This window comes from Pseudorca crassidens, chromosome 10, assembly GCF_039906515.1.
Source record: "Pseudorca crassidens isolate mPseCra1 chromosome 10, mPseCra1.hap1, whole genome shotgun sequence".
Classification (NCBI taxonomy): Eukaryota; Metazoa; Chordata; class Mammalia; order Artiodactyla; family Delphinidae; genus Pseudorca; species Pseudorca crassidens.
The window spans coordinates 99,401,433-99,415,168 of record NC_090305.1 but is presented as its reverse complement, the minus strand read 5'-3'; the positions used below and the strand labels follow the sequence as shown (position 1 = coordinate 99,415,168).

The 13,736-nt window shown below is 42.4% G+C and overlaps 1 non-coding gene across 1 annotated transcript; it reads right to left on the bottom strand.

The window, feature by feature from the left end:
• Positions 1-1,604: 1,604 nt before the first annotated feature.
• Positions 1,605-1,711, bottom strand: LOC137233226 (U6 spliceosomal RNA). Its single transcript, XR_010947385.1, has one exon. It is a non-coding gene; the product is annotated as a U6 spliceosomal RNA (small nuclear RNA).
• Between the last annotated feature and the right edge of the window lie 12,025 nt (positions 1,712-13,736).

Here is a 13,736-nt window from a genome sequence, read left to right as displayed (position 1 = left end):
TGGAGCCTTTGGCCCCATCTGCAGAAGACAGATGTCCTCACCACTCAGATGATGTCACTTGCATTTCCTGACCCTTTACAACCTCTTGCTCCTGACAGGTGGTCATCATACCTCATCATGGGCTACCTTTCTCCCCTGGCAAAGGAACGAGGTTGAGGCAGGGCTCTTCATTCGCCAGCTAAAGAGCGTTAAAGTGGTATCTTTGCGTTGAATAAAACAAAACAAAACAAAACAGAACACCTGGGGGGACCAAATAAGAGTCAATTCGTTAAACAGTGAGTTATTGAAAAAGTAGAATTAGTAGAATATATCACACTACTGGTTGGTAACCAGTTCTAGCTGGTCATTTTTTTTTTCTAATTAAAAAAATTTTTTTATGCAGCTGCTTCCCACTAGCTATCTATTTTACATTTGGTAGTGTATATATGTCCATGCCACTCTCTCACTTTGTCCCAGCTTACCCTTCCCCCTCCCCACATCCTCAAGTCCATTCTCTAGTAGGTCTGTGTCTTTATTCCCGTCTTACCCCTAGGTTCTTCATGATCTTTTTTTTTTTCTCTTAGATTCCATATATATGTGTTAGCATACGGTATTTGTTTTTCTCTTTCTGACTTATTTCACTCTGTATGACAGACTCTAGGTCCATCCACCTCACTACAAATAACTCAATTTTGTTTCTTTTTATGGCTGAGTAATATTCCACTGTATATATGTGCCACATCTTCTTTATCCATTCATCTGTCGATGGACACTTAGGTTGCTTCCATGTCCTGGCTATTGTAAATAGAGCTGCAATGAACATATTGGTACATGACTCTTTTTGAATTATGGTTTTCTCAGGGTATATGCCCAGTAGCAGGATTGCTGGGTCGTATGGTAGTTTGTCTCTATGAATTTGCCTGTTCTGAACATTTCATGTAAATGGAATGATACAATATATGGTCTTTTGTGACTGGCTTCTTTCACTTAGTGCATGTATTTCTTTTAAGTTTCATACATGTTGTGGCATGTATCGTTCATTTTTATGGCTGAATAATATTCTGTTGTATGGATGCAAGGCATTTTACTTACCCATTCATCAGCTGATGGACATTTGGGTTTCCACTTTTTGCCTGTTATGAATAATACTGCTGTGAACATGCATGTACAAGTTTTTGTGTGGACATGTTTTCACTTGCCTTCGATGGGGGTTGCTGACTCATATACTAAGTCTATTAAGTCTGTGTTTTTTTTTTTATTGAACTGTAGTTGATTTACAATACTGTGTTAGTTTCAGGTGTATAGCAAAGTGATTCGGTTTCATATATATATATATATGTACACACACGTACATATATGTGTGTATATATATATTCTTTTTCGGATTCTTTTCCATTGTAAGTTATTACAAAATAGTGAATAGAGTTCCCTGTACTATACAGTAGGTCTTTTGTTGTTTATCCCTTTTATATATAGTAGTGTGTATCTGTTAATCCCAAGCTCCTAGTTTATCCCTTCCCCCCTTCTTCCCCTTTGGTAACCATAAGTTTGTGTTCTGTGTCTATGAGTCTGTTTCTGTTTAGTAAATAAGTTAATTTGTATTATCTTTTAGATTTCGCATATTAAAATACATAGACCGCTTCACGAATTTACGTGTTATCCTTGCGCAGGGGCCATGCTAGTTTTCTCTGTGTCGTTGCAGTTGTAGTATATGTGCTGCCGGAATGAGCACTATTAAGTCTGTGTTTTATCTTTTAAGGAACTACCAGACTATTTTCAAAAGTGACTGGGTTGTTTTACAGTCTGATTATCAGTGTGTGAGGTTCAGATTTCTGCACGTTCCGGTTATTATCTGTCTTTTTTACTATAGCCATGCTAGTGGGTATGAAATTGTATCTAGTTGTGGTTTTGATTTGGTGGCTAATGATGTTAAGCATCTTTTCATGTGCTTGTTGGCCATTTGGATATCTTCTTTGTGGAAATTTCCATTCATATATTTTGCTCATTTAAAAAATTGTTTTATTATTGAGTTTTAATACTTTTAAAATTTTTAATAAATTTTTTATTTTTGGCTCCTTTGGGTCTTAGTTGCTGTGTGTGGACTTTCTCTAGTTGCAGCGATCGGGGGCTACTCTTTGTTGTGGTGTTTGGGCTTCTCATTGCTGTGGCTTCTCTTGTTGCGGAGCATGGGCCCTAGAGTGCAGGCTCAGTAATTGTGGCACACGGGCTTAGTTGCTCTGCGGCATGTGGGATCTTCCCCGACCAGGAATCGAACCCGTGTCCCCTGCATTAGCAGGCAGATTCCTAACTACTGTGCCACCAGGGAAGTGCCTATAATTAAAAAAAATTCTGGACACAAGTCCCCTATCAGAGAGATGATTTGCAAACATATTCTGTGGGTTATCTTTTCACTTTCTTGATAGAACCTTCAATCTATAGCTAGTCAGTAGTAAGCACAGGTGACAACTTTGACTTGCAGTTGATGTCTGAAGTGGGTGGGTGGGCCAGTCTTCATAGGACTGAACCATTAACATGTGGGATCTGAAACTAACCATTAACATGTGGGATCTGAAACTCTCTCTGGATATAGTGTCAGAATTGAGTTGAATTGTAGAACACCAAGTTGGAGTCTGGAAATTGCTTGATGGTGTGTGGGAACCCCCACATGCACTGGAATTGGTGACCATAACCTTTAATGCCTTAATCAGTTTGGAAAGTTTATGGCCATTTTATTCTTCACATATTTCTTCTACTCTGGTCTATCCTATTCTATTCTAATCTCTCTTCTCCTTCTGGATTCCAGTTGTATGTGTTAGACATTCTTATATTCTCCCTCAGATCCCCTTTTCTCTATTCTGTCTTTTTATGTATTTCAATTTGTATACTTTCCTTTTTGTTTCAATTTGTATACTTTCTACTAACCTGTATTCAGGTTCACTGATTATTTCTTGGGCTGTATCCAATACCTTGTTAAGTCCATGTAATGAAGTCTTCATTTCTAATTTTGTATTATTCATCTCTAGCACATCCATTTGATTCTTTTTTGTTTCCATGTCTCTCCTTAAATTTCCCATTCATTCACATATACTATCCATCTTTTCCATTACATATTTTAGCATCTTTATCATAGCTATTTCAATATTCTTGTTTGATCTTTCCAACATCTGGGCCATCTTTAGGTCTGCTTCTATTGACCATTTCCTCTGTTGACCATAGATCACATTTCTTGCTTTTTCATATGACTTGTTATCTTCGGTTGCATGCTAAACATTTTATATTAAAGAACATAGAAAGAAAAACACTGTTCTGTCAGGCTGCTAGAGCAGGGGCTGACTTGGTTGGATCTGAAACTGAGCAGTGTTTGGACTTTGTTATAGCCTTCCTTTCATTCATTTCACCATTGACTTCACATTACTTGAAGGCAGAATCAGTACTTTCCCTTCAGCATGGATTAAATCATTGGCCATATAATTGAACTCAATTTCTACCTCCCTCACTTCGCTGAGGTCATGCTGGCCCAGAGTTCCAACTGTCTAATCATGTGGTTTGTCTTTTGGGCAACCAGCTCCCATCCTGAAGCTCTCTGGAGGTCCACCATAAGTCACCTCATTAGCAAAACAAAGAGTTCTGTCACTCAGGAAATTCAAAGAATTTTTGAAGCTCTGTGCCAGGAATCGGGGACAAAGACCAGATGTGTTCTCCATTATACTATAGACTTTCCCTCAGCTCTCCTGCCCATCCCTCACCTTCTGAGGGAATCTTGCACTTGGAGAGAGGTCTCAGCCTGATGTACTGCAGCATGGATTTCTCTCTTCTCTCCTTCTCTGCCTCCATACATTGAAGGTTCACAGGGTAAGAGGTGGTGAGTGGGTACAGACCCAGGCTGTGGGTGTTACTCTTCAGGATTCTCGTCAGTCATGGCAGCCCAAACACTGCTGTTAAAAGTCTGCTTGGGGTGGACCTTCAAGATGGCAGAGGGGGGCTTCCCTGGTGGTGCAGTGGTTGGGAGTCTGCCTGCCGATGCAGGGGACACGGGTTGTGCCCCGGTCCGGGAAGATCCCACATGCTGCGGAGCGGCTGGGCCCGTGGGCCATGGCTGCTGGGCCTGCGCGTCCGGAGCCTGTGCTCCGCAACAGGAGGGACCGCAACAGTGAGAGGCCTACGTACTGCAAAAAAAAAAAAAAAAAAAAAAGATGGCAGAGGAGTCAGACGTGGAGATCACATTCCTCCCCACAAATACATCAAAAATACTTCTACATCTGGAACATCTCCTATAGAACACCTACCAAATGCTGGTAGAAGAGCTCAGACTTCCCCAAAGGCGAGAAAATCCCCACGTACCTGGCCATGTGGCTGACAGTGTCTTGGTGCTCTGGCCTGGTGTCAGGCCTGAGCCTCGGAGGTGGGAGAGCAGAGTTCAGGACAATAGACCATCAGAGACCTCCCTGGCCCACATAATATCAGTTGGCAAGAGCGCTCCCAGAGATCTCTGTCTCAACACTAACACCCAGATCGACCCAACAGCCAGCAAGCTCCAGTGCTGGATGCCCCATGCCAAACAACTAGAATGACGGGAACACAACCCACCCATTAGCATAGAGGCTGCCTTAAAACCATAATTAGTTCACAGACACCCCAAAACACACCACTGGACGCAGCCCTGCCCACCAGAAAGACAAAATCCAGCCCCACCCACCAGAGCACAGGCCGCAGTCCCCTGCATCAGGAAGCCTACACAAGCCACTGAAACAGCCTTACCCACAGGGAGCAGACACCAAAAACAGTGGGAACAACGAACCTGCAGGCTGCAAAAAGGACACCCCAAACACAGTAAGTTAAGCAAAATGAGAAGACAGAGAAATACGCAGCAGGTGAAGGAGCAAGGTAAAAACCCACCAGACCAAACAAATGAAGAGGAAATAGGCAGTCTACCTGAAAAAGAATTCAGAGTAATGTTAATAAAGATGATCCCAGATCTTGGAAATAGAATGGAGAAAATACAAGAAATGTTTAACAAGGACCTAGAAGAACTAAAGACCTAACAAACAATGACGAACAACACAGTAAATGGAATTTTAAAATCTCTAGAAGGAATCAATAGCAGAATAACTGAGGCAGAAGAACGGATAAGTGACCTGGAAGATAAAATAGTGGAAATAACTACTGCAGAGCAGAATAAAGAAAAAAGAATGAAAAGAATTGAGGACAGTCTCAGAGACCTCTGGGACAACATTAAATGCACCAACATTCGACTTATAGGGGTCCCAGAAGAGGAAGAGCAAAAGAAAGGGTCTGAGAAGATATTTGAAGAGATTGTAGTTGAAAACTTCCCTAATATGGGAAAGGAAGTAGTCAATCAAGTCCAGGAAGTGCAGAGAGTCCCATACAGGATAAATCCAAGGAGAAACACGCCAAGACACATATTAATCAAACTGTCAAAAAATAAATAGAAAGAAAAACTATTAAAAGCAGCAAGGGAAAAGCAACAAATAACATACAAGGGAATCCCCATAAGGTTAACAGCTGACCTTTCAGCAGAAACTGCAAGCCAGAAGGGAGTGGCAGGACATATTTAAAGTGATGAAAAGGAAAAACCTACAACCAAGATTACTCTAGCCAGCAAGGATCTCATTCAGATTCCATGGAGAAATTAAAATCTTTACAGACAGGCAAAAGTTAAGAGAATGCAGCACCACCAAACCAGCTTTACAACAAATGCTAAAGGAACTTCTCTAGGCAGGAAACACAAGAGAAGGAAAAGACTTACAATAACAAACCCAAAACAATTAAGAAAATGGTAATAGGAGCATACATATCGATAACTACCTTAAACATAAATGGATTAGATGCTCCAACCAAAAGACATAGACTGGCTGAGTGGATACATAAACAAGACCTGTATATATGCTGTCTACAAGAGACCCACTTCAGACCTAGGGACACATACAGACTGAAAGTGAGGGGACAGAAAAAGATATTCCATGCAAATGGAAATCAAAAGAAAGCTGGAGTAGCAATTCTCATATCAGACAAAATAGACTTTAAAGACTATTACAAGAGACAAAGAAGGACACTACATAATGATCAAGGGATCAATCCAAGAAGAAGATATAACAATTGGAAATATTTATGCACCCAACATAGGAGCACCTCAAAACATAAGACAAATGCTAACAGCCATAAAGGGGGAAATCGACAGTAACACAATCATAGCAGGGGACTTTAACACCCCACTTTCACCGATAGATCATCCAAAATGAAAATAAATAAGGAAACGCCATCTTTAAATGATACACTAAAAAAGATGGACTTAATTGATATTTATAGGACATTCCATCCAAAAACAACAGAATACACTTTCTTCTCAAGTGCTCATGGAACATCCTTCAGGATAGATCATATCTTGGGTCACAAATCAAGCCTTGCTAAATTTAAGAAAATTCTTATCGTATCAAGTATCTTTTCTGACCACAATGCTATGAGACTAGATATCAATTGTAGGAAAAAATCTGTAAAAAATACAAACACTTGGAGGCTAAACAATACACTACTAAATAACCAAGAGATCACTGAATAAATCAAAGAGGAAATCAAAAGATACCTAGAAACAAATAACAATGAAAACACGACGACCCAAAACCTATGGGATGCAGCAAAAGGAGTTTTAAGAGGGAAGTTTATAGCAATGCAGTCCTTCCTCAAGAAACAAGAAACGTCTCAAATAAACAACCTAACCTTACACCTAAGGCAATTAGAGAAAGAAGAACAAAAAAACCCCAAAGTTAGCAGAAGGAAAGAAATCATAAAGGTCAGATCAGAAGTAAATGAAAAAGAAATGAAGGAAACAGTAGCAAAGATCAATAAAACTAAAACCTGGTTCTTTGAGATGATAAACAAAATTCATACCATTAGCCAGACTCATCAAGAAGAAAAGGGAGAATACTCATATCAATAGAATTAGAAATGAAAAAGGAGAAGTAACAACTGATGCTGTGGAAATACAAAGGATCATGAGAGATTATTACAAGCAACTCTATGCCAATAAAATGGACAGCCTGGAAGAAATGGACAAATTCTTAGAAAAGCATAACCTTGTGAGACTGAACCAGGAAGAAATAGAAAATATAAACAGACCAATCACAAGCACTGAAATTGAGACTGTGATTTAAAAATCTTCCAACAAACAAAAGCACAGCACCAGATGGCTTCACAGGTTAATTCTATAAAACATTTAGAGAAGAGCTAACACCTATACTTTCAAACTGTTCCAAAATATAGCAGAGGGAGGAACACTCCCAAACTCATTCTACGAGCCCACCATCACCCTGATACCAAAACCAGACAAGGATGTCACAAAGAAAGAAAACTACAGTCCAATATCACTGATGAACATAGTTGCAAAAATCCTCAACAAAATACTAGCAAACTGAATTGAACAGCACATTAAAAGGATCATACACCATGATCAAGTGGGGATTATACCAGGAACGCAAGGATTCTTCAGTACAGGCAAATGAATCAATGTGATACACCATATTAACAAATTGAAGGAGAAAAAACACATGATCATCTCAATAGATGCAGAAAAAGCTTTCAACAAAATTCAACACCCATTAATGATAAAAACCCTCCAGAAAGTAGGTATAGAGGGAACTTAACATAATAAAGGCCATATATGACAAACCCACAGCAAACATCGTTCTCAGTGGTGAAAAGCTGAAACCATTTCCTCTAACATCAGGAACGAGACAAGGTTGTCCACTCTCACCAGTATTATTCAACATAGTTTTGGAAGTTTTAGCCACAGCAGTCAGAAGAAAAAGAAATAAAAGGAATCCAAATCAGAAAAGAAGATGTAGAGCTGTCACTGTTTGCTGATGACATGATAGTATACATAGAGAATCCTAAACATGCTACCAGAACACTACTAGAGCTAATCATTGAATCTGGTAAAGTAGCAGAATACAAAATTAATGCACAGAAATCTCTTGCATTCCTCTATACTAATGATGAAAAATCTCAAAGAGAAATTAAGGAAACACTTCCATTTACCACTGCAACAAAAAGAGTAAAATACCTAGGAATAAACCTACCTAAGGAGGTAAAAGACCTGTACTCAGAAAACTATAAGACACTGATGAAAGAAATTAAAGATGATACAAACAGATGGAGAGATATACCATGTTCTTGGATTGGAAAAATCAGCATTGTGAAAATGACTCTACTACCCAAAGCAATCTACAGATTCAATGCAATCCTTATCAAACTACCACTGGCATTTTTCACAGAACTAGAACAAAAAATTTCACAATTTGTATGGAAACACGAAAGACCCCGAATAACCAAAGTGATCTTGAGAAAGAAAAACAGAGCTGGAGGTATCAGGCTCCCTGACTTCAGACTATACTACAAAGCTATAGTAATCAAGACAGTATGGTACTGGCACAAAAACAGAAATATAGATCAATGGAACAGGATAGAAAGCCCAGAGGTAAACCCATGCACATATGGTCACCTTATCTTTGATAAAGGAGGCAAGAATATACAATGGAGAAAAGAGAGCCTCTTCAATAAGTGGTGCTGGGAAAACTGGATAGCTACATGTAAAAGAATGAAATTAGAACACTCCCTAACACCATACACAAAAATAAGCTCAAAATGGATTAAAGGCCTAAATGTAAGGCCAGACACTATCAAACTCTTAGAGAAAAACATAGGCAGAACACTCTATGACATAAATCACAGCAAGACCCTTTTTGACCCACCTCCTAGAGAAATGGAAATAAAAACAAAAATAAATGGGACCTAATGAAACTTAAAAGCTTTTGCACAACAAAGGAAACCATAAACAAGACGAAGAGACAACCCTCAGAATGGGAGAAAATATTTGCAAATGAAGCAACTGACAAAGGATTAATCTCCAAAATTTACAAGCAGCTCATGCAGCTCAATATCAAAAAAACAAACAACCCAATCCAAAAATGGGCAAAAGACCTAAATAGACATTTCTCCAAAGAAGATATACTGCCAACAAACACATGAAAGAATGCTCAACATCATTAGTCATTAGAGAAATGCAAATCAAAGGTACAATGAGGTATCACCTCACACCAGTCAGAATGGCCATCATCAAAAAAATCTACAAACAATAAATGCTGGAGAGGGTGTGAAGAAAAGGGAACCCTCTTGCACTGTTGGTGGAAATGTAAATTGATACGGCCACTATGGAGAACAGTATGGAGGTTCCTTAAAAAACTAAAAATAGAGCTACCGTTTGACCCAGCAATCCCACTACTGGGCATATACCCTGAGAAAACCATAATTCAAGAAGAGTCATGTACCAAAATGTTCATTGCAGCTCTATTTACAATAGCCAGGACATGGAAGCAACCTAAGTGTCCATCAACAGATGAATGGATAAAGAAGATGTGACACATATATACAATGGAATATTATGCAGCCATAAAAGGAAACAAAATTGAGTTATTTATAGTGAGGCGGATGGACCTAGAGTCTGTCACACAGTGAAGTAAGTCAGAAAGAGAAAAACAAATACCGTATGCTAACACATATATATGGAATCTAAAAATTAAAAAAAAGGTCATGAAGAACCTAGGGGCAAGACCGGAATAAAGACACAGACCAACTAGAGAATGGACTTGAGGATATGGGGAGGGGGAAGGGTAAGCTGGGACAAAGTGAGAGAGTGGCATGGACATATATACACTACCAAACGTAAAACAGATAGCTAGTGGGAAGCAGCCGCATAGCACAGGGAGATCAGCTCGGTGCTTTGTGACCACCTAGAGGGATGGGATAGGGAGGGTGGGAGGGAGGGAGATGCAAGAGGGAAGAGATGTGGGGACATATGTATATGTGTAACTGATTCACTTTGTTGTAAAGCAGAAACCAACACACCCATTGTAAAGCAATTATACTCCAATAAAGTTGTTAAAAAAAAAAATGAAGGGACATCCCCCAGAATGGGAGAAAACAGTTACAAATTGTGTATTTGATAAGGGACTTGTATCCAGAATATATAATGAATTCTTAAAATCCAATAATAAAAAGACAACCCAATTTAAAAAATTGGCAGAGAGTAAATAGACATTTCTTCAGAGAAGATACACAAATGGCCAGTGAGCACATGAAAGGATGAAAGGATGCTCTCAGTAGCATTAGACATCAGGAAAGTGCAAATGGAAACCACACTGAGATACTACTTCACATCCAGTAGGATGGCTAGAATCCAACAAGAGCGATGTTACCAGTGTTCTCAAGGATGTGGAGAAACTGGAACCCTCATGCTGTATTAGTGGGGATGTAAAACTCAAAAGGTTCAAGAGAGTTATCATATGCCCCAGCAATTTCACTCCTAGGTATATGCCCGAGAAAACTGAAAATACATGTCTATACAAAACCTGTGCCAGGCGTACCTTAGAGGTATTGTGGGTTCAATTCCAGACCAGCACAATAAAGTGAATATTGCAATAAAGCGAGTCCCGAATTTTTTGGTTTCCTAGAGTGCATATAAAAGTTATGTTTTAACCTCTTGAACAATGGAGGGGTTAGGGGTGCCGACCCCCTGTGCACTCGAAAATCTGTCGTTCAGGGCTCAGCTCTACATACCTTAGTTAAAAATGATTGCTAAGAAATGCTAGCCGTCATCTCAGCCTTTAGTGAGCTACCATTTTTTTGATGGTGGAGGGTCTTGCCTTGATGTGATGGCTGCTTGATCAGTGCGGTGGTTGCTCAAGGGTGGGGTGGCTCTGGAAATTTCTTAAGATAAGACGACAGTGAAGTTTGCCACATTCAGGAACTCTTCCTTCCGTGAACGATTTCTCCGCAGCATGCAGTGCTGTTTGGTAGCATTTTACCCACAGCAGAACTTCTTTCAAAATTGGAGCCAGTGCTTTCAGACCCTGCCGCTGCTTTAGCCACTAAGTTGATGTACTCTAAACCCTTCGTTGTTATTTCAGCAGTCTTCACAGCATTTTCACCAGGAATAGACTCCATGTCAAGAAACCACTTTATTTGCTCATGTGTTAGAAGCAGCTCCTCGTCTGTTCAGGTTTTGTCATGCGATTGCAGCAGTTCAGCCACATCTTCAGGCCCCGCTTCTAATTGTACTCCTCTTGCGGTTTCCATCTGCAGCTCCTTCCTCCAGTGAAGGCTGAAACCCCTTCAAGTCATCCATGAGGGAATCAGCGTCTTCCAAACTCCTGTTAGTGTTGGTATTTCTACCTCTTCTCATGAATCAGGAATGTTCTTAATGGCGTCTAGAATGGTGAATCCTTTCCAGAAGGTTGTCTGTTTGCTTTGCCCAGATCCTTCAGAGGAATTAGGTTAGGGAAGCTCTGGGGAGCCAGGCTTTGCTTTGAGGTTCAGTCCCCCTGCCTGGAGCCTCATTTGGATGCCGTGGTGGCCGTCCCCTCTCTAGATGCCCTGGGTAGCTGGTGGGGGGGCCTCCCAATGCCCAGCTGTCTCTAGACCAGACAGGACCCCTGGGCGCTGCAAAGCCCACCTGGGAGGACAAACCAAAGGTCAGGCTGGAGGAGAAAATGAATGGAGCTCTCACGCTACTCCCATCCCTGGTGGGTGGCTTGGCAGGGAGGGCAGCTCCCCTTCTGTTTGAATTGACCAGGCCACTTAATCATCTTTTCATTGAGTCTGAACTTCAAGAAGCTTTTCAGGTGCAAGAAAGCTGGTCGAAGCCTGGGGCAGCTCTCTACCTGTGGGTAGGGTGGGTGTCCACCTGCTTCTTCTCTCCATTCTGAAAGTTAGTTAATTTAGATTAGAATTAGGGTTTAGGCTAGGTCTAATTCAGGGTGAAGTTAATTAATTTAGGTGAAACATTCTCCCCCAAAGGCGACCCGGTGTAGAAGCATGTGACCTGGGTTTGGAACTCGCCCCCGATGGATTTCAGCCACTCCCTCCCACGCCTGCTCCAGGGAGGGGTATTTTGCAACCGGAGCTGGCATCAGAAGCCCCTCTTTAAATGCATATCCCTCAGGTAGGGGAGATGCATGAAATCTCTAATCCATCGTAGAAATAAGTGAATCTGAGTGTTTCTTCGTAGAATCCCAGATATTTGGGGACAGGATGGGAAAGACAGGGCTCCCTTGATGTCCACTTGTCCCTGGACCTCACAATGTCCCTCCACAAACATTTAATAGACACTGTTGAACATTGCTCTTGTGCCAGCTGCTTTGTATACACAGTCTCTCTTTTTTTTTTTTTTAACTGAGGTACAGTTGGCACACAGCACTGTTGCAGGTGTACAGGATAATGATTTCACTTAACATTCAGCACAGTCTTATCCTTACAGCATCCATTCGAGGAAGGTCACCTAGTCGTATTGTTACAGTTGAGGAGGCTTCCCTGTTCCCCCTCGTGACCAGGCGGGCACATTGTCAGTCCCAGGATCTGCACGTTTGAGACAGCCATTGGTCCATCAGCCAACTCATTGATCACGTGTCTTGTGCACGCACAGCATACTAGGCACAGGGACCCAGTGGTGACCACGACCAGACCTGGCATTACCCAGAAACCCACGCAAATGTACACGCAGTCACACCCGTGGAAGGTGCTAAGGAGGAGGGGTCTGCAGGACGCGTGGTCCTGATGGAGTCAGGAAGCTGTGGCGGGTTTGCTGGGGTAAGAGACATGAGCAGGAGGTCGCTTGGCCACGGTGTGTGGGCAGTGGCTGAGGCTCAGGGGACCGGAAAGAGGGTGGTATGAAACGAGGTTGGTGTGGGCAGCAGGGCCTGGACCACTCGGGCGCCCTGGGCTGCCTTAAAGCCTTTGGTCTTTACCCCTGGGGGCAAGGGGAGACATTGAACTATTTGCAACAGAGGATGACATCATCACAAGTGTCATTTTAAAAGGCAACTAGCTGCTGTATGGAGTGCAGGTGGGAGGGGACAAGGGGGTTGCCGTGTCCGGAGTGTGTGTGGCTGGCAGTTTGGAGTGGAGCAGTGTTGTGGAGATGGGGGAGGGGGAGACAGCTTCACAAGATACCTAGGGAGGAAGTCAGATAGTCCTTGGGATGGAGGGAACCGTGCGAAGGGTGGTGGGCGGGCGGGTGGGCTTCATGGGCCCACGGCCCCTCCGTTAGCTCAGGCTTCTGTCACTTTCTTAGTCAACTTTGAACAAGGGGCTCTGCATTGTCACTTGGCACCTGGCCTTGCAAATTAGGTGCCTAGACCTGCCCTGGGGCTGGAACTGGGGCTCTAAGCCCCCTCCCCCCACCTGTAGGTGGTCCAGAAGCAGCTCTTCTGGCACAGGTGGTGCGGGCCCTGGACCTGGAGGGCTCACTGCCCCGAGCCATGAAGCTGCAAACAGGCCAGAGCTGCAGCCATAGGGGCCTGGCCCTGCAAGGAAGCAGCAGCAGCCGGAGCCAGTCCTGACCCCGTTCTGGAGCTCACTTTTATTCTCTAAGAAGCAGGGGGATGGCGAGACACGATTTCTGGAGTCCTTTTTGGCCCAACATTTAATGTCTTTATGATCCTCCTGCGTCTTTGTTCCGAGTTCCTGCGGCCTCTCCATAGGCTGTGCCGGCCCTCAGGACTGCTGGGACGTGTATGTAGACGCTGGCCTGGAGGGGCTCCGCAGGGCCCTTGCTTGTCCTCTCTGTCACTCCTCTGTCACGCTGTGCCTGACTTCCCACCGTTAGAGAAAAATGTACCGAGATGTAAAAAACAAACAACACCAAGAACAGAAAACCACTTCTGGGAGCAGTGATACTTGTGGCCGCT